The 27,290-nt window shown below is 40.4% G+C and overlaps 1 protein-coding gene and 1 long non-coding RNA gene across 3 annotated transcripts in view; one reads left to right on the forward strand and one right to left on the reverse strand.

Annotated features, from left to right (window-relative positions):
* Positions 1–1,347: 1,347 nt before the first annotated feature.
* Positions 1,348–24,221, reverse strand: LOC143647072 (uncharacterized). 2 transcript variants are annotated; one of them, XR_013157817.1, is made up of 4 exons: positions 23,703–24,221; positions 20,510–20,583; positions 12,734–13,014; positions 1,348–2,317 (listed from the first exon to the last, which is right to left on the reverse strand). It is a non-coding gene; the product is annotated as an uncharacterized LOC143647072 (long non-coding RNA). The 2 variants fall into 2 exon arrangements; XR_013157816.1 differs by lacking the exon at positions 1,348–2,317 and having other exon boundaries at positions 10,899–13,014.
* LOC143647067 (uncharacterized) overlaps positions 24,198–27,290 on the forward strand; it is an 89,980-nt gene continuing 86,887 nt past the window's right edge. Inside the window, 1 exon segment of the mRNA XM_077116697.1 lies at positions 24,198–25,616. The gene's annotated coding sequence lies outside the window, so the exon portion shown is untranslated.

Below are 27,290 nucleotides of genomic sequence, written 5' to 3' on the forward strand. Positions count from 1 at the left end.
TGTGCGTTAGGTATAAAGTTTAGGAAGCTACCTCCTATTACTAGGTCTTGAAGATACTTCCTTACATTTTCTTCTAAAAGCTTTATAGTATTGAGCCACTGTTGCCTACACATTACTGGTTGTTATGATTAAGTGCTTGATCCAATTTGAGTTAATTTTTGGATGGGGTGTAAGGTAAGGGTCCTCTTTAATTGTTTTGGCTATTGATATCCAGTTCTCCCTTGCCCATTTATTGAAAAGACTATTTTGTTCCAGTTCAGTGGATTTGAGGGCCTTGTTGAAGATCGGTTTATCATAGATTTGGTGGTCTATTTCTGCACTCTTGATTCAATTCTCTTGGTCAATAGTTCCATTTTTGTGCCAGCATCATGCTGGTTTGACCACTGTGGCTTTATAATTAGTTTTAAAATTGGGGAGTGTTAATCCTCCTACTTAATTCCTCTTTTCTGGGATGCCTTTAGATATCTAGGGTCTCTTTTCCTTCCAGATTAATTTGATAACTAGCTTTTCCAAGTCTTCAAAGAGGGTTGATGGGATTTTGATTTGTACTGCATTGACTCTGTAGATCAATTTGGTTAGAATTTAGATCTTAACTACTGTGCCAGTTTGAATCTGTGGTAGACCCCAGAAAAGCCATGTCCTTTAATCCTCATTCAATATTGCTGGGTGGGACCATTTTGATTGTTTCCATGGAGATGTAACCCACCCAATTGTGGGTGGTAACTTCTGATTAGATGATTTCTATGGAGGTGTTTCTCCACCCATTCAAGGTGGAATTGCTTACTGGAATCCTTTAAAAGAGGAAACATTTTGGAGAGTCCCTTTTATAGAGCCATGAGAAAGCCAGTAGGTGCTGCCATGTTCACCATGTACCCTTCCAGCTGAGAGATAAACCCTGAACTTCATCGGCCTTCTTGAACCAAGGTATCTTTCTCTGGATGCCTTAAATTGGACATTTCTATAGACTTATTTTAATTGGGATATTTTCTCAGCCTTAGAACTGTAAACCTGTAACTTATTAAATTCCCCTTTCTAAAAGCCATTCTGTTTCTGGTATATCTGCAGCTTGCAAACTAGAACAACTACATTTAACCTTCTTATCCATGGGCAGGGAATGCCTTTCCACCTATTTACATCTTTGATTTCTTTCAGCAATGCTATGTAGTTCTCTGTCATCCCTAGTTAAGTTCATTCCTAGATACTTGGTTCTTTTTGTTGCTATTTTGAATGGAACTTTTTCCTTAACTGACACCTTGGTTAGGTCATTGCTTATGTATAGAAACATTAATTATTTTTACACATTAATTTTATAACCTGCCACCTTGCTGAATTTATTTATTAGCTCAAGTAATTTTGTTGCAGATTTTTTTAGGTTTTCCAAGTATAGTATCATGACACCTGCAAAGAATGAAAATTTTACTTCTTCCTTTCCAATTTGGATCCCTTTTATTTCTTTTTCCTGCCTGATTGCTCTCACTCGAACTTCTAGTGCAATGATGAATAATAATGGTGACAGAGGGCATCCTTGTCTTGTTCCTGATCTTATGGGGAAAGCTTTCAGCTTCTCACCATTGAGTACAATGCTGGCTATGGGGTTTTCATATATGCCGTTTATCATGTTGAGGAAGTTACCTTTGATTCCTGTCTTTTGAAGTGTTTTTATCAGGAAAGGAAGTTGAATTTTGTCAAATGCTTTTTCAGCATCAATTGAGATGATCATCCCTGATCCTCTGGAAAATTGGGCAGATACTGGGCTCATTCATCCTTGACTGCTAGGTGGCATACACAGAACAATAGAGTAATCAGTTTGCTAACCAGGGTATCAACAGGACAAGAAAAAGGAGCTATATTCAAGAAGTGGGCATAGAAACACTGGGATTTGCTAGTAGCCTGAATCCATCATGAGCAAGCCAGAGTTTTTGGATGAGGTACCAAATATGAGACATCTGTATTGTTCCCCATGCTTCCCCCTTTCCCAGGCTGGGATCCCAGAACAGGTCTCCTTGGCTACAATGAGAATAGCTTACTCATTAGGCAAATAATAATATATGATGCATATATATTAGAAAAAGGTCAGCATTTTATGACTGATAGTCACATCACTGTCTCAGTATTGCAATTAACACTCTGAGGCTCAGTGAAATGAAGAGGCTGCAATAACCGACAGTATTCAAAAGGAGACCCAAGATTCTCTGTACCTAGAATGTCCTCGTTGCCACACTTTGCTCCTTCTGGCAGTATAACATATACTGTATCATATATTTGCTAGTATTTCTCTCTTTGCAGAGTGTAATACATCAAGGAGAAGAAACAGTGTCTGCGAACAGAAAAAGTGCTGAAAATGAAGACTCATATACAGTGAATAATTTTTCATTTTAGGATATCTTGAGATCTATCTACATTTAATTCTCTAAAGGATAAAATGTTTTCTAAAAGTGAGAAAAATTCAGGGCTAGGACATTTTTCATTTACTTGTCTCTTGATGCTAGTCTACTGCAGATAAGCTATGAAATGTGGATTAATTTTCAGTTTCCTAGTTAGTAGACATTATGTATAGAATGTGTAGTATGTACAGTATGTATAGAATGCATACTGTACATTTTCATTCTCATCCTTAAGTATATGCTCTAGGTTATTTTTCCCAAATGCTACTAATCTGAGAACTTTCACAAATGACGAACACCAATAATTTAAGATGAGTTAGACTAAAAGCCTCTGGGTCTGTTGCCTGTAGTTGTCTGCTTAAACACTTAAGAAGATCCACAGAAAACAATGAAAACTTACTGTGGGACTAGCAATACACGATGCAAAGAATTGGGGAAGAATTTCAGGCAAAAGGAATTTGATCACATACACACATGCAAGTGGTAAACCACCTGCCATGCTCCGTCACTGCAACAGAGTGAACTTGAACCTGGAAGCAGGGGAAACATGGTCCCCACCTCTCCCTTTCCACCTGCTCCCATCTAGCAATGTGAGATATAATTGACCCTGAAGAAGGGAATTCTGCCCTCACACTAGCTGTAGTCATGGTGTCTTGAGGCAACATTAACTCCCTTACACCCACCCACTCCCTTCAGTATCTTCCTTTTCACCTGTCTTTCAGAAAAGTCAACTCCCAAAATCCTGCAGGAAGGGAATAAATTAGGGTATATTCTGTATGCTGAGTAGTGTCATTTCCATAAGAAAAGCTCTACAGGTGAGGCAAATAATCCAGACCCCTGCCACGGAGACCATGGGAAATCCAAGGAAGCCATCCCTCACTTTATTTTCTAGATGAGAAATTAAAACTTACCAAGTATAGTGCCATTTAAAATGGATTTTATTATTTCCTATAAGGCTTCCCAAAGAATTCTGAACAATTTAAGAATTACTTGAAGTAACAGTTATCAATAACAGTTAACAATGAAAGTGAAACTTTTTCATGAAGTTCATTTTGAATGTTTTCTTCCAAATACCAAATACAGGTATATTGAAGTGAATTAAAATAAAACAATGACCTTTCACATTGTCATGCTGCCTTAGCATCCCCAAGGTCAAGTGTAGCATTACAGCCAATTGTACTATTGTAGTTCCTCAATATCTTAGACCCTGTCAGTTCCTTCAGTGACTACCTGTTCTAGTTTGCAAGCTGCCAGAATGTGATATACCAGAAATTGAACAGCTTTTAAAAAGGGGAACTTATTAAGTTGCAAGTTTACAGTTCTAAGGCTGTGAAAATGTCCAAATTAAAGCAAGGCTATAGAAATGTCCAATCTAAGGCATCCAGGGAAAGATACCTTGGTTCAAGAAGGCTGATGATCTTCAGGGTTTCTCTCTCAACTGGAAAGGCACGTAGCAAACATGATGATGTGTGCTAGCTTTCTCTCCAGGTTTCCTGTTTCATGAAGCTCCCACGGGGGCATTTCCCTTCATCTTCAAAGATCTCTGGCTGCATGAGCTCTCATGACTCTGAAGATTTTTCCAAAATGTTTTCTCTTTTAAAGGATTCCAGTAAACTAACGAAGACCCACCTGGAATGGGTGGAGCCACATCTCCCTCTAATCAAAGGTTAACATCCACAAGTGGGTGTGTCACATTGTTAGAGAGACAGCCTTACTTGAAAGAGTAAAGCTTATCCAGTTGTGGAGAATAAAAGAATTTATTCATGATCTTGCAAGAACAGATGCGCAGCCCAAATGTGGTTGGCTGGTGTGCCAAGTGACCAAAAGCAGCAGCATTTATTCCCTAAACCTAGCATGCAGGTTCCTTCCCTGTTTCTCTGTTGATTGGATGAGCCAGAGGTTACAACCAATCTGAGCAGTCTAACTAGTTCAAATCTCCTGCTGAAAAGTTCCCACTTTTGATTATGTTATACATTCCAGTGACCCTGGTTTTTATTTATTTAAACTTGCTTCTACCTGTATAAGGATTTGGCACCAATTCTAGGCTTAAGTCAGAGGCGCTCTCCTTTCATTGCCTGCAAGACTAGTCTGAGCTATCTTTCAGTGCTTTGTTTAAATTAGTTCCATTTCTTTTGTTCTGCACCATCTTGTGTGAAACCTAAACTTAATTTTATTCTTACAAATTTCCTCCCCCCCCCCTTTTTTAAACTCTTTTAGAAGTTTTCACATTCTAGTTTTTTTTCAAACTTGATAAGAGCTTTTCCACACTCCTCATCATAAGAGTCTTTCTCTTTAAGGAAATACATATTGTTTTGCCTGTACTGAACAGGCATTTGCTTGGTTAAAGCAGCCTCAGTGAGTCTGAGTTAACCTTGGATGCATGGGATAATGGAACACTGAAGTGCAGCAAGCACCCCAGTGACAATGATTAAAGAAGTTAACGTGAACAGTGCCACACCTTTCCATTTCCCAAACCAGCTTTCTAACCATCCTGTAAGAGGGTTATCAATGCCTGAATTTTCTACTCATTCTTCAGATAAGGCCATTAAACCTTGCAAAGCTTTGGTGATAGTTCTATCTGGGGCAGTACTATTGGGGCTGAATGTACAGCAACTATCTCTGGTCATAACACAGACACCGCCCTTTTCAGCTAGCCTCAAGTCTAAGGCTATCCTATTTTCCCACATCATTTGACTGGTAGCAGCTAGCTGTTCTGAGATTCCCTTCACTGCATCTCTGGTATAGCTAATGAATCTCTGCTGATTATAAAATATGTATTTAATCTAATCCATATTTTTATTAATCGTGACCCACCAAAATAGGGATGACTCAAATCCCACAGCTATTTGATTTCTGGCTTTAAACTCATCCGGGACTTCCTGTGGCACTCCTATGTTGTCTAAATAGATTCGGTCACTGACAGAACCAAGTGGGCTTAGTGGGCTTCTTTTCTTTCTTTTACCCTGGATTTGAGCTTCCTCCTCTTTTTTCAAATGGAAGGGTAAATGAGATGGCCAATTGAACCAGATCACAGGTCCTTCTCCACTTCTTAGGTTATCCCTGTTGGAGAGTGCCATTTCTATAATACCACCAAAGGTCTGCTTAGGATATGGTTAGATTAGAGAAACAGCCTGTACTATCCTCAGTTACATCCCAAGCTTGGGTATACAAGGTCATGGTCCCAAGATCTTGGAGCCCTTTTCCCCATCTAGAAAGACAGGCAGAGTGGTTTCCTGGACTGAGGTGGGGAAACAGTATGGCCTTGGTGTCTTTTCTCCTGACTGGAGGGAAAAGAGAGGACAATGTATTACAATTTTCTCCATGAGTAGTATTCTGAAAAAGGAGCACCATGCATTTGAACTCCTCTTCATGTTTCTCCATAGCATCAGAAAGGGTATGACAACAGTTGTGGTTTGGCCTGTTGCACAGGCTTAACAGTTGCTTTTGTTTAGATTCTGGATTGCACATTTAATCCACTCTATACAGGCATTTGTATCTCCATATCCTATCTCTGTCTCCATGGTCTGTTTCAAATCTCCAGCTTTGACTACCTTGACAACTATGGGATCATTTGAATTGGGGGCCTAACTTCCAGCTGGCTCTACTCTGGTGCTACTGAAGAGCTAAATGGAGGGGGCGTTGTTGGTGTTGGGGAAAGAACTTGTATCTTGAACTTTCCTACAGGGTCTTTTCCAGTAATGCCTACTCCATCCCATATGTTCTATCAGGGGTGTGTACTTATTTGAACCCCAATGGGATTTCCCACTGTGCTGGTTTGAAAGGATGTGTGTCCCCTAGAAAAGCCATGTTTTAGTCCTAATCCCATTTTGTAAAGGCAGCCATTTCTTCTAATCCCTATTCAGCATTGTATGTTTGAAACTGTAATTAGATCATCTCCCTGGAGATGTGATGTAATTGAGAGTGGTTGTTAAACTGGATTAGGTGATGACATGTCTCCACCCATTTGGGTGGGTCTTGATTAGTTTCTGAAGTCCTATAAAATAGAAAACATTATAGAGATTGGAGATTTGGAGAGAGCAGAGAATGCTGTAGCTCCACAAAGCAGAGAGTCCATGAGCCAGTGACCTTTGGAGACGAAGAAGGAAAATGCCTCCCAGGGTGCTTCATAAAACAGGAAGCCAGAAGCTAGCAGATGACACCGTGTTCGCCATGTGCCCTTCCAGATGAGAGAAAAACTCTGACTGTGTTCACCATGTGCCCTTCCACTTGAGAGAGAAACCCTGAACTTCACTGGCCTTCTTGAACCAAGGTATCTTTCCCTGGATGCCTTTAATTGGACATTCTAAAGACTTGTTTTAATTGGGACATTTTCTCAGCCTTAGAACTGTAAACTAGCAAGTCATTAAATTCCCCTTTTAAAAAGCCATTCCATTTCTGGTATATTGCATTCTGGCAGCTAGCAAACTAGAACACCCACCTTGAGTGGTGATATTGATTTTGTCTGCCCTCTTAATTGTTATCAGTACTGGATTGTACTGGAGATTCTGACAATTTGGTGGGGCAGTTCCTATGGTTATTTTGGCCTGCAGTTCTCACCATATCTGTGAGCCCCACCTTCCAGCTGCAGGCCAGCCCTGGAAATGGGTATTCTACCACACAAGAGCCAAACAGTGGCAAGGCCCATGCCAAGGGGGGGTCTTGGGAATCCCATCCTGCTAGATCTGGGTATAAATATTTGTCTGCTTTACTCAATTGCCATTGATTTGGTAAGCCTTCACAGTCTATTACTTGGTAAGCATCAAAATGTACAGGTTGGGACTCTAAACCTTTGGTTACATTCATCACCAATCCAATGGGGTGCATTGTGCCCTGAATTTGGAACACTATAGCTAATATAAATATTTTCATTTTTAAATTGAGCTTTAAATTCCTCACCTGTTTTCCTTGGGTAAGACTCTTCTGACCAAGATCAGTATTCACTATATTAGATTAAGGTACAGAATCTAAATCCTAAACCCAAAACCCCTGTGTGCTCCCAACCATTGTCTCTTCAATGTAATTTTCACAGGGTATGTATTTGGAATTTTTTCCCAGGAATTGGACTACGTTGGTGGGTACTTATCATTCAGCTCAGGTACTGGTCCTTTCACTTGGGTGTAGTGAGCCCAGCCTTTCTTTGTCATCTGGACAGCTGTCTCAGTTGTCAACAGAACTTGAAAAGATCCTTCCCAGGCTGCTTGGAGTTTAGACTCCTTCCACAATTTGATGAGGACCCAACTGTCAGATTGGTGTTGATGGACAGCAAATTCAAGAGGGGGAATCTGGGCCAGCAAACCACGATGGTTGAGAGGTGATAGAGTAGAGGACAAAGCCAGTACTTAATTCTTAAGGAAGAGATCCTTTGAATCTAAGGAAGGGAGATCTTCAATTCTCCTAGGAAAAGGCAAGCCAAAGAGCATTTGATAGGGAGAAATTCCTAATTCTGTTCTAGGGATGGTTCTAATTCTTAGCAGAGATATGGGTAGACACAGTCCAAGATAACTTGGTTTCTAAGACTAGTTTTAAGGTCTGATTCATTCTTTCCATCCTTCCTCAGGATGGTAGATGCCAGGATGTTTGAAAATCCCATGCAAAACTTAAGCTTTGCATGATATCCTGCAGCACACAGGAGATAAAGTGGCTACCATCATCAGAATTGATATTTTCTACTACATAGTGGGGAACAATTTATTCAAAGATAATCTTGGAAATTCTGGACCCTGTAGCCAAGGCTAGAGGATACGTCTCCACCCACCCTGGTTTACAAGAACCAGAATACTGGAGGCATCTCGGTGTAATCAACTTGATTGCTCTGAGATGGCCTGAGGCTTGGTTCCCTTCCCGCTTGTACCTGTCTCCTTAGAACTTTTTTATTAACCTTTTGGCAAATTACGCATTGTGCACATATTTGTTTGGCCATGGTGTAGAGACTCACACACCCAAAATGTTTAAGAACTAAATCATACATGGCCTGTACTCCCCAGTGGCTTCCCTGATGTAAGACTGCTGATATTTCCCTCATTATTTGTTTGTTCAACATCAGTCTGCCATCTGGGAGGACCTATTTCCCCTGGTCGTCTGGACTTATTCCCAATTGTTCCAACTCCTTTACTTTCTGTTCAGAGAATATAGGGGCCTCAAATTCTTTGGAAATGGAGGGTATTAAGACCATTAACCTTGACAGGGGACAAAGGGAAGCCTCCTTAGCCTTTCCATCTGCCAACCTGTTGCCCTTTGCTTCAAGGCCTTTTTGGTGCCCATTTACATGTACCACCGATATTTCCTTTTGTTAGAGTAGATTGATTAGTACTTGTTTAATTAACTGCCCATGGACCAATTCCTTTCTCTTGCTGTTAATTAATCCAAATTTTCCAAACGTGTGGACCACCCCAAAGGCATACTTAGAGTTAGTGTAGATGGTACCATCTTTTCCTTCTAATAATTTGAGGGCTTGGTTTAACACACAATTCACAAGTTTGAGCTGACCAATCATTGGGCAATCGACTAGCCTCTCTTACATTGCAAGTCAGCCCATCTACAATTGCATAACCATTGTGCTTTTTTTCCCTCTAGGACCCTAGAGGACCCATCTATGAACAACTTTTCCCCTGAATGTAAGGGGAGATCCCCTATATCGGGCCGAACTTGGGTTTGATACTCAATTAAGTCCAAACAGTCATGTTCCAGAGCTTCTGCTTGGTCAGGGCCTTTCCAAAGAAAGGAGGCCAGGTTTAATCTATTGTCTGTGGTTAAGACCAAGTCATCCTATTCCACTAAGATTGCTTCATATTTCAAGATTCGGAAATCAGCCAGCCAGCTCCCTGCCCTTTGGGATAAGATAGCCATGACTTGATTCTTAAGTAGTGCTAACTACTAATGCCCCTCCAAAGGTCAGTTTCCTACTTTCTTCACCTAGGAGAGCAGTTACTGCAACAGCCTGAACACACTCAGGCTATCTTTTGGAGATAGGGTTCAAGATGTTAGAAAGGAAAGCTACAGGTCTCCTTTGGCCTCCTCAGGTTTGGGTTAGTACCCCTAAGGCTGCTCCTTTATCCACTGTGATAAATAGATGGGAAGGCTTTTTGAGGGAGGGGAGAGCCAAAACAGGAGCCTGTACCTGTGCCCACATAAACCCTTCCAAGGCCCTTACTTTCCCTTCCCTCCATTCTAATTTGCTAGGCTCTTCCTCTAGCAGTTTGTAGTATGGTCCTTTAGTCTGAGGGGCATAAGAATCTATCCACATCTACAAGACTATACTAATCTTAAGAATGTCCTTAGTTTCCTTTGTCTGGGGGACAGGTAATCCAATTATGGCCTGAATTCTTTCTGGATTTATTTTCCTTCTTCCTTCAGTTATGAGATGGCCTAGGTATTTAACTTCCTTTTCTACAAACTGTAGTTTACTTTTTGATACCCTCAGCCTCCAGTCACCTAGGAAGTTCAACAGGTCCTTTGTAGCCTGGGCAGCTACCTATCTTTCTTTATCCAATATTAATAGATCACTTACATATTCAATCAGATGGGATTGAAAATCTTTCTAACACTTTCTCTAGTTCCTTCCCAAAGAGATGGGGGATTCTGTGAAGCTCTGGGGTAGGACTATTCACCTATATTGCTGCCTCCTCCCAGTAAAGGGATTTTCCCCTCCAAAGGTGAACAAGGCTCTACTCTCTAGATCAAGACGGCAGGTCCAAAAGACATCTTTCAGATCTACTACATTAAACCATTTATGATGGTAGGGAATCCTACTAAGGAGAGTATAAGGGTTAGGGACCACAGGTTCTCTAACATGAACAATTTGGTTGATGGCTCTCAGGTCTTGTAACATCCTCCAACTGCCATCTGCTTTCTGGATGGGTAGAATGGGAGTACAAAAGGGGACATACAAGTTTCCAAGAGCCCATCTCAAGGGAGACCTTCAATGATGGGCTAAAGTCCCTGTCTCCCCTTCAATGGGATGAGATACTGTTTTTGACAAGCCACCTCCCCTTCCTTTACATTTTAATTTTGATAGGGGGAACCTGCAGCCCCACCCTGTTTATCTCTCTCACCCATACTTTTTATTGGATGTTTTTCTCATCTCCTTCAGTAAGCAAGGCTAATGCAACTTCTATCATGCTGCTCTTTAGCTTCAGGTCCAGTCCCATGGGTACTATCAGGTCTCTTCCCAACAAGTTAAACCCAGCTTCTGCAATATACAGCAGGGGGCTTACAATTTGGTTATCATCCCAACAGATGTTAGTAAATTTGAAAATGGGGACTTTAAACCCTTCCCCTTTTACCCCCAAAACTGTGAAGGAGCTACTGGAGACTTTGATCCCCTTTGGGATGTGATTCACAGAAGACTGAGCTGTCATGGTGTCTACCAAAAATGTAATTTCTTCCTGATATGGGACCACCTTCAGATTTACCAAAGGCTTCTAGTGGGCTCTTGAGATGAGAAGCCTCTTGTTCCCCTAATCCTCAAAATTCATCAGGGGTATCACTTGACCTTTTTTCTTTAAACTTGGGCACTTCCTTTTGAAATGACCAGATTGCCCACAGCGTTAACACCCTGTGGAGTCCTGTGCCCTCCTCAGTTCTTTATCACCCTTGGCCCAGACTACTTCTCTATCTCGCCTCTTCCTGTCTCCTCCATGCTTTATCTCTAATCTCTTCTTGACCATGTGGTCAACCATGCTCATCATTACTTAAGCTTATTGCTTCTGCATTTCCTCTTCCCTTCTCACAAACACTTTCTGAGACTCTTTCAATAACTCCTGCAGTGGTTTATCCATCTACCCATCTATTTTCAGGATCTTTTCCTGAATGTCAGGCCCAAGACCCATTCACATACCTGGACTTTAGCATTCCTTGGGCCACAGGATGATCAGGGTCCATTTCTGAGTATTTCCTCAGCTGGTCCCTTAACCTTTGCAGGTAAGCAGTGGGTGTCTGTCTTGTACTTGAGCCACCTCAAAGGCCTTATTTAAGTTCTGAGATTTGAGTACAGCCAATTTTATATCCCTTGTATAATGAGGTCTTTAAGATCCCTCATTTGTGCCCTGTCTTTCTAATCATTATTACTCCAATTGGGATCTACACTAGGGAATTTTTGTTCTGCTGCCATTGCCCCTTGTCTGAGTGGGTGCTGCCTCTTCCATTATTTCATACTCATTCTCCTCACCATTCCCCTTTCTTCTTCTGTAAAGAGGATAGTCAGGATGTACATAAGTTCAGACCAGGTATATAAGCTGAGCCCTAAAAATTGTTCCAGTTGTTTGGCTAGCCCTGCTGGATTAATGATTTTATCTCGTTCTTACAGTTCCTTACTTCTCTCCAAGTCATTGGGGCCTTTACATAACCAATTTCCCCTGGTCCAATAGGTACTTCTCGCCGTGGATATAGGGACTTAATAGGTCTATGCTCTTTCACCCTGGAAATGGAAACTTCTGTATATCCAATTACACTGTCCCAACTCCTTCCTCAATTGTTGGTGGGTTGTAACGATGGAACAGTTGGCCTCGATTGGCTCTCCAGCTCCCTGGGGGAAATGTTTTTTCCATGTACAAAATACATTCACATCATCACAATATCAGAAACTTTAAACCATTTCGGAAACAATATAAATGCAAAACAAAGTCAGAAACAATACAAAATCTCATCAAAGTCAGTTACAGACATGGTTTGTCCTAAGGCAAAATTCTCCTCTGGCTCTGGACCTATAAAACTCAGAACAAGTTATCTACTGCCAACATACACAGGAGGAACAGTCATAGGATACATATTCCCATTTCGACAGGGAGAAATTGGAAGGAGCACAGGGGTCACTGGACCTAAGCAGTCTCACAAACCTTCAGGGCAAACTCCATTAGATTTCAAAGTCTGAGAATCTATCTTCAGGGTCCCACCTTTTCCAAGCAGTCCCACCCTTTCCAAGGGCTTATATAGTGGCCCACTTCTCTCTAAATGCAACCGTGGGGGACACTGGGGAGACCAACATTTTCTGTGCTCCACCCTCTCCAAGCATCAGGGCCACACATGGGCTTTCTGCCATCTCTGAGACACAATGTCAACCCCTCCATGTGGTGGCAGCCAGGCTCTCCCCAATCCCCAAGGAATGTGCACCACCCTCTCCAAGGCATGAGGCTCCATGACTCTTCCACTGCAATGAGGTGGAAGGCCCACCCTTTCCCTTCAGGGCAAACTCACCCTTTCCAAGTACTTGGGTGGGTCTACTCTTCTGGCCCAAGGTTTCTTGACTTCAGAGTTTAGTCTCCATGGTTCTGCCTCTGAAGACATTTTACCCTCACTTTATCCCTTTTTTGACATGTTTACTCCAGACTTGCAGTGATTTCATTTATACAAACCTCACAACACTCTTGTTGACTTTCTATGTAGCAGGCAAGGATCATGCCCATCAGACGGAAGGAGTTTCCACAAATCCTTCCTGAATAACTCCATCTCCAATCCTGGCTTTTTCTGAAATGGCTGACTGGTTCCACATTTGGTTAAATCCTCAAGTGGGGCACTATTCTCTGGGGTCTCCTTTCCTGGAAACCCAGAATGTTCCAGTACATCAACTTCTTGTTTCTTTGTATCCAAGAGTTCCATTCTAAGCTTATTTCTTGCTTGTTGCATTTCATTATAACTACAAGGAAAAACCAGGTTGCACTTTACACATTTAATTTGGAAATCTCTTCTGCTAAATATCCTAGTTCATGCTTTTAAAATCTGCCTTCCATCCAGTGCCACTAGTTAATTTTGCCAGATTATCTGCCATTTTAAAAAAAGGATCACTTTCCTTCCAGTTTGCAATAACATATGCCTCATTTCTGTCTAGAGCCTCATCAGAGGAATCTTTAGGGTTCACATCTCTACAGTCTCTTCGAAGCATTTTAGGCCTTCTCTATCAAGCTCTTTACACTCCTCTAAAATTTCCCCCTTATCCATTTATTTTATTTTCCCTCCTTATCCATTTAAAAAGCCAATCCAACATGTTTGGTATTTGTAAATTGCAGCAGCACCCGACTTCTCTGGTACCAAAATCTGTTGTAGTTTGCAAACTGCCAGAATGCAATATACCAGAAATGGAATGGTTTTAAAAGGGGGAACTTATTAAGTTGCAAGGTTACAGTTCTAAGGTTGTGAAAATGTCCAAATTAAAGCAAGGTTATAGAAATATCCAAATGATTTTGGAGATGAGATCCTTCTTCATCTCCAAAGGTCTAGCCCTGAGAGCTCTCATGCTTCTGAGGCTTTTTCCAAAATGTTTCCTCTTTTAAAGGATTCCAGTAAACTAAAGAAGACCCATCTGGAATGGGTGGAGTCACATCTCCCTCTAATCAAAGGTTAAAATCCACAATTGGGCACATCACATCTCTGTGGAGATAATCCAATCAAGTTTCTGACCTCTAGTGCTGACTAGGAATTAAAAGAAAGGGCTGCCTCCACAAGATGGATCAGGATTAAAACGTGGCTTTTCTAGGGTGCATAATCTTTTCAAACTGCCACACCACCCCTGACACTGTTTAAGCAGGCTTCAACAGTTTCTTCCTCTCTTCCCTACATTCTTCTTGGGTTGCATCCCTGGGAACAGAAATATATGCTTCCCAATCCCCACTCTTGCTTGACCACCCACTACAACTCCACTCATATGGCACTATTAAAGACCAATTTCCAGGTCTTCTGTAACTTTCTGTTCCTTGTCTGCTTGGTTGAGCCTACACTCCTTAAATGTTACAGTGTGTGAGACATTCTGCTCTTCTCTGTTCTAGGACCTTTAAGTACTAATAAATTTTATTTCATACATCTCTGATGTCACTTATCCTTTTGCCATACCTGATTACCCACATAAAGAGCCTGAGAATACAACCAGTATCATCGGCAGAATATCTTAGTCAAGATGGCCAGGAGATTTCAGATGGGTTTCAAGCTGTTTCTACTTAACATACTAGTTTTCTAGACTAGGTGAAACTGTTGGAGGGCTCTCTGACATGCTGGCATTTGTCATGTGTGTCACTTTGCCCTGCTTTGTGTTGCCTGTTTCCAGTGTTGCCATAAATTTCCATCCTAAATTATTGATCATTCCAGTGCCTTTCTGAGCACTCCCTGGGACCCCACAATGATGCCTATCAGTGTTTCTGACTTGAACATAGGGGACCATGAGTCCTGTTGCTCCACCGCAGAGCTCCTAAACTTGGATTATTTGGCCATTTTCTCCAAAGGTACCCAAACTAGTAGGTAGAGTTCATTGCCCCTAGTGAATTAGGGAATTCAGGTCATGTTCCCAGCATGACAGTAGGGCTCAGGTCATGTTCCCAGTATGACAGTAGGGCTCAGGTCATGTTCCCAGTATGACAGTAGGGCTGGGAGACCTTCCATACACTGACCTCTTTGAGGGTGGCATGGGGATTGAGATTCCAAGTTAAGGTTTCCTTTTAGACTCCATCCCCCTTTTGAGAATTTACCAATAAAGGAGCATCCCCTCTATGAGATCTGATATAGCAACTCAAAAGGGGTGATGCTGTCAGGTTCAGTGACCCCACTTTTTACTGTACCCTGTGCTTCTGTTGCTCTTCAGCCCCAACAACTATTGGTTATTGCAGGTTCCATCTAGAGACAGGAAACACAGTAACAATATTGACAATGAAAGAGGGGAACATAACTAGATCTAAAGTCATTAAAAGGAAAGTAAATGGATATTATGAAGAATTTCATGCAACTAAATGAAACCATGTAGACAGAATGGAAAATTTCCTTAAAATACACAGATTACCAAAACTGACACAATAAGAAATCAATAATCTGAATTGCCCAATGAAGAAATTAAATTCATAATTAAAATTTTCATAAGGAAAACAGCAGCCCCAAATGATTTCTATACTCAAATCTATGAAACATTTAAGGGGAAAAAAATGACATTCACCCCCATCCATTTCAGAGAAATAAACAAAGAGGGAATACTTTAGAACTAATTTTATGAGACAGCCTAAACTCTAAGAATCACCACAGGCAATGATATTGAAGAACAATTTTGGAGTTGATTAAATTTTAATATCTTGATTGTAGTGGTGGTTTCATGACTGTTGGCATTTGTTAAGCTCAGATCATACACCAAGAAAGAGTGAAATTTACTGTATGTAAATTAAACCTCAATTAATTAATTGAAAATGTGGTATATACACCCACTGGAATATTACGCTGCTAAAGAAAGGTGTGATATTCTGAAAATTGTGACAAGGATGAACCTTAAAGACATCATGTTGAGTGAAATAAGCCAGACCAAAATAAGAATCTAGAATACAGATTAAAAGGGCATGGCATGGGGGTATGGAATAGGGAGGTAAGGCTTGAAAAAACATTAAAAGAAATATCTGAGCCCTGGAAGATAAGAACTGTCACCAGAACCATACCTTGCATCAAAAAGTGAGCATCGAGGGCAGAGAATCTTGGAGATACTGATGCACAACTCCAATCATGGATGGAAAAGTCTTAAGCTGGGTGCAGCCTCCCTCCCTACATGTAGTGTTCTAAACTCTGGCCCTTCTTGGGTGCTTTAACTAGAGGAGAAGGATAAGTGCTGAATGGAAATCCCACAGTTTGTGACCAAGAGAATAAATAAAGCAAGGCCCTCAACACCATGTGGCAGGGTTGGGCCTTTGAGAAGATAAGAGGAGCTTGAGTGAAAAGGAAAAAGTGATTCCTGCTTTAGAATAGCCAGGAACAAGGCTCTAGAAGTATCAATAGAACCTAGGGTCACATAATATAATACCCAGTACCCAGGATATCACGAAAATTACTTGTTATACCAAGAACTCAGAAAATTTCAACATGAATGCGAGGAGAGAAGCAATAGATGACAACACTGAGATAACACAAATGAACTCAACAATTGCTGAGGTTTTTTTTTTTTGTATGCTGTATGGTGGGGCCATATTTCATTCTTTTTCCATGTGAGTATCCCATTATTGCAGCACCATTTGTTGAGCTGTTTGTTTGTTTGTTTGATAAGTGGATGGGCTAGGAATTGAACCTGGGTCTCTCACATGGCAGGCAAGAATTCTACCAGTGAACTATCCTCACACCCCCCAATTGTTGAGGTTTTAATATCTTACTCCTAATAACTGTTAACAACTACACAGAAATTCAGCAGGGATATAGAAGACAGGAAAAACACCATCAGGCAACATGATTAATTGACATTTATAGAATACTCCTCTCAGTAGAAAGCACTGAGTGCTTTTTTTTTTAACACACATGGAACACTATCAAGACAGACTAATGCTAACCCATGAAATGTTCCCAATACATTTTAAAATATTTGAGAACGTGGAATGATATAAATTGTTAAAAATATCTCAAGAAGAAAGACAAACAAGTAAAGGTGTTGAATTAGCAATTTAAAATATTCTCTGTTCTAGTTTGCTAGCTGTTGGAATGCAATATACTAGAAACGGAATGAACGACTTTTAAAAAGGGGAAATTAATAAGTTGCTAGTTTACAGTTCCAAGGCTGAGAAAATGTCCCAATTAAAATAAGTCTATAGAAATGTTCAATTTAAGGCATCCAGGGAAAGATACCTTGGTTCAAGAAGGCTGATAAAGTTCAGGGTTTCTCTCTCAAGTGGTAGGGCACATGGTGAACACAGTCAGAGTTTCTCTCTCATCAGGAAAGGCACACGGTGAATACGTTCAGGGTTCCTCTCTCATCTGGAAGGGCACATGGCAAACACAGCGTCATCTGCTAGTTTCTTTTCCTGGCTTCCTGTTTCACGAAGCTCCCCGGGAGGCATTTTCCTTCTTCATCTCCAAAGGTCGCTGGCTAGTGGACTCTGCTTCTCGTGGCTATATCGTTCTGCTCTGCTCTCTCTGAATCTCTCATTCTCCAAAATGTTTCCTCTTTTATAGGACTCCAGAAATTTCTCAAGACCCACCCAAATGGGTGGAGACATGTCACCTAATCCAGCTTAATAACCACTCTTGATTAAATCACATCTCCAGGGAGACGATCTGATTACAGTTTCAAACATACAGTATTGAATAGGGATTATTCTGCCTTTATGAAATGAGACTTAGATTAAAACACAGCTTTTCTAGGGGACATACATCCTTTCAAACCAGCACATTCTCAGAAAAGGCCAAGGCCAGATAACTTTATTGGTGAATTTTACCAAAATTTTAAAGAAGAAATAATACCAATCCTATGTAAATATTTCAGAGGGAACACTTCCCAATCATTCTTTGAAGCCAGCAGTATACTGACAACAAAGCCAGGAGAAAACAGCACAAGAAAAAAAAATTACAAAACCATATCCCTCATGAAGACAAGTACACAAAAAGTCTTTAAAAGGATGAGAAAACATGACTGACTGGTATTTATCCTAGGAATGCAAGGTTGATTTAGTATCTGAAAATAAATTAATGCAATACTCTCTATTAACAAACTAAGGAAGAAAAACCAATAGATACAGAAAACACATTTGACAAGTTCAATATCCTCTCTTGACAATAAATAGCAATAATGGCACAGCAGCCAAGATTTATTATTAACCCCATGCCACTCTGTGCAAGTGCTTTTTATGTAGGTAAATTGGCTGAAAATCATGTAAAAAATGGCATTTACAACTTGAACCTAGACCTGGTTGACACAAGCGCTTGTGATTTTAAACCCTATATTCTGCTGAAAAGCAAGGTGTTTTCAGAATGAAGGTTTGTTTAAGTCCCCAGAATTCACTGCTAATAGAGTTAGATACAATTCGTAAATTGGAAAGACTTTATCCATAGCTTCCAGTTCATTAGGCTGCTACCAAAAAGAGTATTGATAGGTATAGGGAGGGAAAGTAGAAACATACTGAGAAATTGTCTTAATAGAAAAGGCTATATGGAAAATACTTCTCATGAACTGGGAGGCCTTAACATACATCCTTGATCAGTATTACAGAATTCTTGAAGTGTTAAACTTACAACTAAGTTATTCCTAATTTGGAAGTAACAGAGTCTGCAGTATTTTTTTTTTTTAACATGAGCAGGCACCGGGGAAGCAAACCCAGGTCTCTGGAACAGCAGGGGAGAACTCTGCCACTGAGCCACCATTGCCCACCCTCTGCAGTACTTTTTATGGCCCCAGTATGACTTAAGGCTGTGATAGAAATGACAATGGTCAGTGGGCTGGTCTGAATCTGTTATATATGTTCCCCAGAAAAGACTATGCTCTTTTCATCCATTCTTAAGCAGGCAGACCTATTGTTGGGTGGGATCTTTTGATTGGGTTGTTTCCATGGAGATGTGACCCAGCCCACTTGGGGTGGATCTTAATTCCCTTGCTGGAGTGCTCTATGAGAAGATCAAAGGCAGATGAAACTCAGAGAACTCAGAGAAGCAGAGAGAAATGCCCAGAGATATTTGGTGGGTGGGAGCCATTTTGAAATCAGAGCCCAGAAGAGAAACAGCAGACATCACCATGTGCCTTCCCATGTTGCAGAATCCCAGATGCCAGCAGCCTTTCCTCAGAGAAGGTTATCTGCCTCTTACTGCCTTAATTTGGACATTTTCAAATAGAAAATGAAGTAGAACTGTAAATCTTCAACCAAATAAATCCCCATTGAAAAAGCCAACCCATTTCTGATACATTGCACTCAAGCAGTTTTAGCAAACCGAAACAGTCAATTTGATCTGAATCCATTCCTTAACTGGCTTATCCTCCTCCAGTGAGGAGGCAGATTTTATAAACATGGGACATGGGCTCTTTCACTTTTTTCCCTGCTCCCTTATATCTTGGCTGAGTCAATCCCCTTTTAAACTCTCATCTTAACCATTACCTTCATAAGCCTTCCCTGTGGATTCCTGCAGCACTTGTACTTTAGTTTTATCACAGCATCCATTATATTGTACTGTAATTGCTAGGAATTGTTCCCATTTCCCACTAGACCATACCTTGCTCAGTTTTGTACGTCCAGCATGCATTACACTGCCAGCCACAGAGTATGGAGTACAAAGTGAATGGATGAAAAAATAAATGCATTTGAGACAATAGTTTTATACTCTTAAAAAATGTCTGTACAGGGTTTAGAAAACCTATATAATAGCCCAGGCATTTTTAATCTTTATTAAGCAAAACAATTCTCTTTTTCACAAGAAAACCTATGCAAATGTCCAATAGGATGAGATTGAAGAGAAGCTGCTATTCATAAGAAACTATGTCAATGTTCAGTATGTATGAGATTGAAGGGAAGGCACTCTGGAGGAAAGACAGTCTAGTGGGGGGCGGTGCTTGAGAAGAGTAGATGGGCCCCACAAGGAACCCTTGAAAGTCCTAGGATTTCACAGAAACCAGTTTAAAAAACCCAGCTTTAATCTATTACAGCAGGAAGAAAGAGAGCCAATAAAATTGAATACAGGAAAGAAATGTTGTATATTTTACATTTTTCATGCTGGTTGTTATGTTGCTGTTTTTATTATTTCCTTTGAGAGCCTCCTGACTTAGGATGTGTTCACTAAAAAATAAAATGAACTAGGAAAACCATCATGGGTAGGAAAAGTCCTTAAAATTACAAACCAGAATTCCTCTCACTTTATTATCTCCTCTACTCAACTTCCAAGTGGGAATGAGGAGTCTTCTCTGAATAAGACCAACATGGATTAAATTAGAAAATACTGAAGCCCTTTTTAAACCCTATTGTATATAAAACCTTATAAATAAAACTTTTACAGGAACTGACCAGAAATGTGGAAAAAAAAAAAGAGAGAGCAGGTCTATACAATGATTTACAGTTTAAGAGGCTTTGAATAAAGTATCTTTATCTATTACAAACATGGATTATAAATAACCCAGATAAAAATGGCTGTACACACTTAAAATGTGTGCTCTAATATCTAAAATTTTTTTGCTTTATAATTTTGAAATCTTTGTGATATAGGAAAATCAATAAAATAAGAGAATGTGTCAAGAAAATCAATTTGGGGAATAGAGACTTTCATAGTCATATTTACTTTAGTTTATAGTAAATAGATAAATTAATAAGTGGTCAGACTTCATCCTGGAATTTGGTTTAAACAGTAGCACCTTGATAACTCAAAAAGTTTATTATTAGCTTATTTGATTTTTTATAAAGTCATTGAAGAATAAGTAAAAAAAATGCACTCACATCATCCACAATGCCAAAGATTTATAAATATTTGAGAATGACAGTTCCAAATAACCAAAACATTCTTGGATAACCTACAAAAGAAAAATTAAACAAAACAAAAATAACATGTTATTTCCTATAACCATTGCATAGACATAGCTTAAAAAGAAAAAACAATGCTTTACTAGAGCATTTGGTTGGAAAATGAAAACCACCCTTATATCCAGAGAAAATGTAAAAATGTACCTTACATTAATATAGAGAGTATTGCTCCAAAATTAAGAGGCAATATATGTTATATTACACAATAAAAAAAGTTAAAAAAAAATTAAGAGGCCATAACTAAAAATAAAATACACACCCTTGGAGTAATTGTCAAATTAGTATAAACCTCTTTTCTTAGAAAACAATACTCACTCAAATTTGGATATGTCATCTATACTAGTATAAAGTACATGCACCTTTGATATTCTACCAAACTTTCAGGGAATAGTCCTAATCTTACATAAAATCTGCCACAGAACGGAAAAAATATGAACACTCTACAATTAAAGCTATAAGGCAAGAATTAATCTGATCTGATAATGAGTCAAGTAGAAGAAAGAATAATTACTGTACCATTCATGAAGAGAGATGCAAATTCCTAACAAAATAATACCTAATTGCATCAAGCACTGTATAAAAATTGTGTTGGCCCAGAAAAACTTCTCTTACTGTTAAAAAATCAATTAATTAATGTAATTCTCCACAGTAAAAGACTGAAGGGAGAAAAACCACAAGATCATTTATTCAGAGGCAGAAAAGCATTTGAAGAAAGTTAGTATTTATTAATTTCTTTTTAAATGCTCAAAGCATGATGAAGACATGTTAAAAGGACATAGAATCCAGCCTGAAGTAATTCAGAACAGCTTAAGTGCCAAAATAAACAATGAGAATAGTGCATTATTGTGAAATAAAATGAAATAAAAGACATGCATCCATACACATTAGATAGACAGACAGATGAGAGACAGAATATTTGATGCGTACAGGATATTGACATAGTCACAATATATCTCCCCATAAAATAATTATCAATTACAAAAAAAAAGGGTAACTCCACCATGGAGACCCTAACAGACACCACTTTAAATGGAGTGACCAAAGGGACAATCAATAAAGGAACAAACAGAAATCACATTCCATCTGAGAGGAAGCAATTAAAAGATTCACAAACATAAGGACATTCTACAAAATAAATGAACTGTGATCTTCAAAAATGTCAAGGTTTTGAATGTCAAGGAAAGACCAAGTAAGTGCTTCCAGATTGAAGGAGACAAAAGAGTGATGACCAGCAACAAAACCTGATTCTGAACTGGTTCCTGTTGGCATACATATTATTGAGCTAATGAGTGGAATCTGAAGGTTTGAGGACTAGATATTCTTTTTATATTAATTTCCTGATTTTGATGGTTCTATTTTGGTTACGTAGGAGAATATCCTTGTTTACAGGAAATATAAACTATTTAGGAGTGAGGATACAACAGATGAGCTGCTTACTCTAAAATGCTTAAGAGAAAAAAGCTCTTCGTACTATAATTTCAAATTTGCTACAAATTTAGGATAGTTTTTTAAAAGAAAAAAGAAAAAAAAAAACTTTAAAAGAAAACCTCTTCACAAACCAGGAATAAAAGGGAGTCTTTTTTAACAGACTTGGAAAAAACATCTATAGCCACACTAGAATGATTCTCTTAAAAAGCACAATCCTCATTATTACTATTTACAAACAATCCTTACTAGAGGTCCTAGCTAAAACATTGAGTTGATGAGAGATTACCATCCTGCAGAGATTAAATTAATATCTAAAAACTCCAAAGAATCTACAGAAAAATTTTTAGAAAAAGAGAGTTTAATAAGATTGCTGGAAATTAGACAAGCATGTTTCATTCCTTTATGAAACAGGAATTTCATAAAGTTTAGTATATTAATATTGGTAACTCCTTTTCACTAAAAGACACTGTAAAGAAAGTGAAAAGCAAGTCATAAACTGGGATAAGATATTTATGATACTGACAAAGGATCAATATCTAGATGATATGAGAAATTACAACTCATTTCAAAAAAGACAATACAGGAAAAAGACTTGAAAAAGCATGAAGGGCCCATAAACATACCAAAATGTGCTCAAATTTACTGAGAACCAGAGAAATGCAAGTTTAAAATTAAAAGGTATGTAGAGCAGCATGAAGTATTATACACTGCTGTTTGAAGTGGTTATATCATTTTGGAAAAAACAATCTGGTATCAAATTATGATGTTTGAACCATGCAGTATTCACTACCCAGCTATTCTATCACTAGGGAAATACCCCAGAAAAACCCTTAATATATAAGCCCAAAAGATACGTATAAGAATCATCTCTGGTACTTCTGAGTCTCTCTTCCTTTGTTATTTCCCTCCACTCAGGTGTCTGCAAGACCCTAGGATTTTCAGTAGTATGATACGTGAGATGCTCTGAGTACCTGGGGCTGCTGAGCTATGACGCCTGGATCTGGCTGGGTCACCCCTAACAATCAGTCTTTCCTGTGATCTGGGAGCTGTTGCAGAGAGACCTCTTTCCTAGGCGCCTTTGAACAGAGCTCTGACTTGAGTCATCTTGGCTTCTGAGCATCTCTTCTGGAGCTCACTTCCCAGTCACTGCTGCACAGGTAGGCAGATAGGTTTGGGGTCTCTTCCTTTTCCAGCCGCATTCTCATGCGGGATGCCTCAGCCACTGGCCTTCAAGTCCCAGGCTTCTAAAGCAACGACCACCGTCCACCTACCTCCAGCTCCACTAGATTCCCACTTTTTGCATGGGCTTTTGTCTTTATAAAACCCCTTTCCTATCATATTAAAAGGGACTCAGGAGGAAGAAGAGGTAAATATGCCATATTCAGCAAGAGATTTTCTTTATTATATTCTACATTTTGTCAGGGTTGAGAACAGACTTGCCTAACTGGCGAACTTGCTTTTTTGAGGTTTACTGGGCCAACAATCTCGGGTGCCTGAGCTTACAGAGTTGGTTTTTCCCGGGTCAGAAAACTGAATTCCAAGCTTGGGACTGGGTCTACCACATGGAAATTGCCCAGAGCGGCTTTTTTTAAAACCACGGAACTAAGGAGACTCTGCCTGCAGACCCTTCACAGTGGATTGGTTTCATACGCCCCATCAATTGGATTGAAGTTCTACCTACCGTGCTTCATCGAATCTACGATGCCATCAGTTTTAAGATGCACAACTGTTTCCTGAGTCACCAGGAAAAAGAAAATGCTGCCAGTTCAGCACACCATTCATTTTTAGAAACATCACAAAGAATATGCACCTTAAAATCGATGAAATAGGACGGTCCTTTCATCACTTTTCTCATCTTGAGAGTTAGGGAGATGGGTTTCTGAGGCTGAATAAGGTCCTTCAGTCCAGAAAGGGTCCTGTGATTGTTCCAACTTCACTGGTAACAGGCAGACGGCACCGGAAGCGCGCTCCTTCCCCCTCCCACTCCACTGGAGGAAAGGCCTGTTCTCGCGATAGCTCCGTGCAGCCGGGCGCTTTCAGCAGCACCCAGATCACGTGAGGCCGCGAGGGGAGCCCCTGCCTGGGGTGCACACGGGGATACCAATGCATTTAAGATTGCGACGGCGACCATAGCTCTTGTGAGTCCGCCGTGGTGGCACTCGGCTTGCGGTAGCGGGTCACTGTCCCGGCCTGCGGCGCTGCGGCCCTTCCAGAGGCGCGTCGGCAGCCGCCGGGGTTCGCGTGAACCCACGCAGCCCTGCGCGGTGGCTGGGGTTGGTGCGGGGTCGGGTTGGAGGCGGGAGTGGTGGAGCGGGGCTGGTGGAGTGGGGGTGGTAGAGGGCACTTCGCCCGCGGGTGCCAGATAAAAGCTTTTACTTACGTTATTTTATTTGCAATCAGTGAAAACCAACTTGTATAGATGTTGCTGTTCTAATAATACATTAAGATTTCAAAAGATGGTATGTATTAAGAAAATTGTTAGCAATCTCATATCCTAGGTGATTGAAGGTACTTGTATAGGTAGGTCTGTTGGATTGCTAGTTCAGTTCTTCCTTATGGTTTTTATCAACCTGCATACATTTTTCTAATTTGATAAAAATTTCCCAAAGGTGTGTTAACCCTTCTTTTGAATGTATGGGAGTGTTATGAGGTCATAATGAAACTTACTTCAAACGTTAATGTACATCAGACAGAATTCTATATACTTAGAATGTACTAACTCATTATTTCTCACAAAATACTATGTAGGAGATAGTAATAATTATTCACATTGATGGATGAGAAATCTTAGGCAGAGAGAATAAGCAACATGACAAATTCTGTCAGTTAATTAACTTGCGACTCATAGTCACCTCATGGGGTCTCAGGATCAACATAAGCTTAAGTAATAGGTAGATCCTCTCATTGCACATCACAGAATAGAAACTGAGAGCAGAGAAATGCCACCTCACCCCAGAACTCTTACCTGTGTATTCACATTTTCTCTAGCTTTTCTTTTGGTGACATACGTAACCCTAGTCTTCCTCTTTTAACCGTACTCACACTCACCTTTGTTAATTACAGTTATAGTATTGTGCTACCATCACAATATTATGCTATCCATTTCCAAACCTTTACAATCAACCTAATTAAATATTCTTTACTCCTTAAACTTAAATTTCCCAATCTCTACTGTCTTTGTATTTCGTGATAATCTGCCCTCAGATTTAATTTACAGTTTGTTCATTATAGTTAGTTATTTGTCCTTTTCTTTCTGGTTTATTTAACTCAACATAATGTCATCAAAAGTCATCCACATTGTTGCATGTTTCATAACTTCATTCCTTTTTACTACTGCATAATACACCACAGTTTGTTTATCCAGTCATCAGTTGATGGACATTTGGGCTGTTTCCACCTATTGGCAATAGTGAATAATGCCGTTTTTAAGATCAGTGTGCAAATGTGTGTTCGTGTCCCTGCTTTCAGTTCTTCCAAGTATATACTTAGAAATGGAATTGCTAAATCATAGGGTAATTCTATACTTAGCTTCCTGAGGAACCGCCAAACTGTCTTCCAGAGCAGCTGCCCCCTTCTGCGTTCCCACCAATACTGAGTAAGTGTACCTATTTCTCCAAATCCTGACAGGCATTCATAATTTTCTGTTTTTGTGCTAATGGCCATTCCAGTATGTGTGAAATGGTATTTCAATGTGATATTGATAAGCATTTTCTTGACAGCTAGTGAAGTTGAGCATGTTTTCATATCCTTTTTAGCCATTGGTATTTCCTCTTTGGAAAAGTAGCTATCCATATCTTTTGCCCATTTTTAAATTCAGTCTTTTTGCTGTTGTAGGATTTCTTTATGTATTCTGGATATTAAACCCTTACAGGATATATAGTTTCTGAATATTTTCTCCCATTGAGTAGGCTGCCTTTCTGCATTCTTGACAAAGTTCTTTAATGCACAAAAGTGTCCAGTTTTCTGTCTCTTCTTTCCATGAATGTGCTTTGGGTGTAAGGTCCAGGAAACCACCTCCTACCACAAAATCTTTTGTGTGTGTGTGTGTGTTGAGGGGGGGGGGCTTGCAGATCACTCTTAAATAGTCACTCTAGATGTCTTGGCTGAGACAACCTATTACCAGGAATTTCACATTGCAACAGGATGATATAAGTCGGTGGAGGAGAAAACAATCCATATCCCTTGACCGCAGGTATCAGTTCTCTCATTGTTACACTTTGAAAAACAGCAAACAAGTCACTCAGTCCAGAGTCATAAGAAGAAGCTTCTCAGTGCCAAGACTGCAGCAGCCTTTCTTGACCCTGGGCAGACACACTTGCCCCCGTGTGCCTTCGGCGCTGGTCACAGAGTGCAGGGCAGAAGGGGCCAGGGTGGCAGAGGCCAGGGGCAAGTATGGTGTTCTCACTGCAAGAGGCATCACTGGGTGCAAATTGTGGGGATCAGCATAGAGTAACATATGGGAAATACCCTAGAGTCAGTGCTCCTGGAAGCAAAAGTCTGGGCAAATGCATTTAGGGCCACACTCAGGAGAGAACAGACCAGCTCATGTACAGTGTCTGTGTGTGTGATGTGTGTATGTGCATGCATATCCATGTAACATGTGGGTGTGCATATGGCATGTGTCCACAGACCTGTGTATGAGGTGTCTGTGTGTAACTTGTGGTGTGGTACATGTGTGTATACGCCTGTGGAGTGCATATATGTGAAGTAGCCTCTGTGTGTGTGCATGCAGTATGGGTGTGCATGTGCATATGGATGGGGTGTTTGTTCACACTCAACTCTCTTTGTCAGGCAGAGGGGCAGAGCCAGCATTCCAGCTGCATGGATGCAATCTCACCCCCTCAGGTCCTGCCCCAACCTTAGTGCCCCACAGCCCACCATCCCACCAAGGCTAATTTCCAAACGTGGAGTCCAGTTCCTTGCTGCACCAGCTCACTGCACAAAAGCACCTACCGTGCCCTAGAACTCCAGTGGACCTTGTGTATGAGCCTGTCTTGGCTCTGGAGAAAGCCAGGGCCAGACCAGCACATCCACAGGCATGGTGGGTTCACATTCTCCTCTCCAATCCCACATGGGGTCCTTTTCCCATGCCCAGAGCCAGAAAGGAGGAAAGGTTACACTCAGTGGCTGGGAGCTGGGTGTCCGGGCCCCAAGGCAGCACACCAGCACACTGGGCCTGTGGCCCCAGAAGGTCACCCACTTCAGGCTCTCTAAGGCATGACTGCAGCAGGGGAGCATCCTGGGAGACCTGCAGCTGAGCACCTCACCC

The sequence above is a fragment of the Tamandua tetradactyla genome, chromosome 9 (genome assembly GCF_023851605.1).
Source record: "Tamandua tetradactyla isolate mTamTet1 chromosome 9, mTamTet1.pri, whole genome shotgun sequence".
In the NCBI taxonomy this organism is placed as follows: domain Eukaryota; kingdom Metazoa; phylum Chordata; class Mammalia; order Pilosa; family Myrmecophagidae; genus Tamandua; species Tamandua tetradactyla.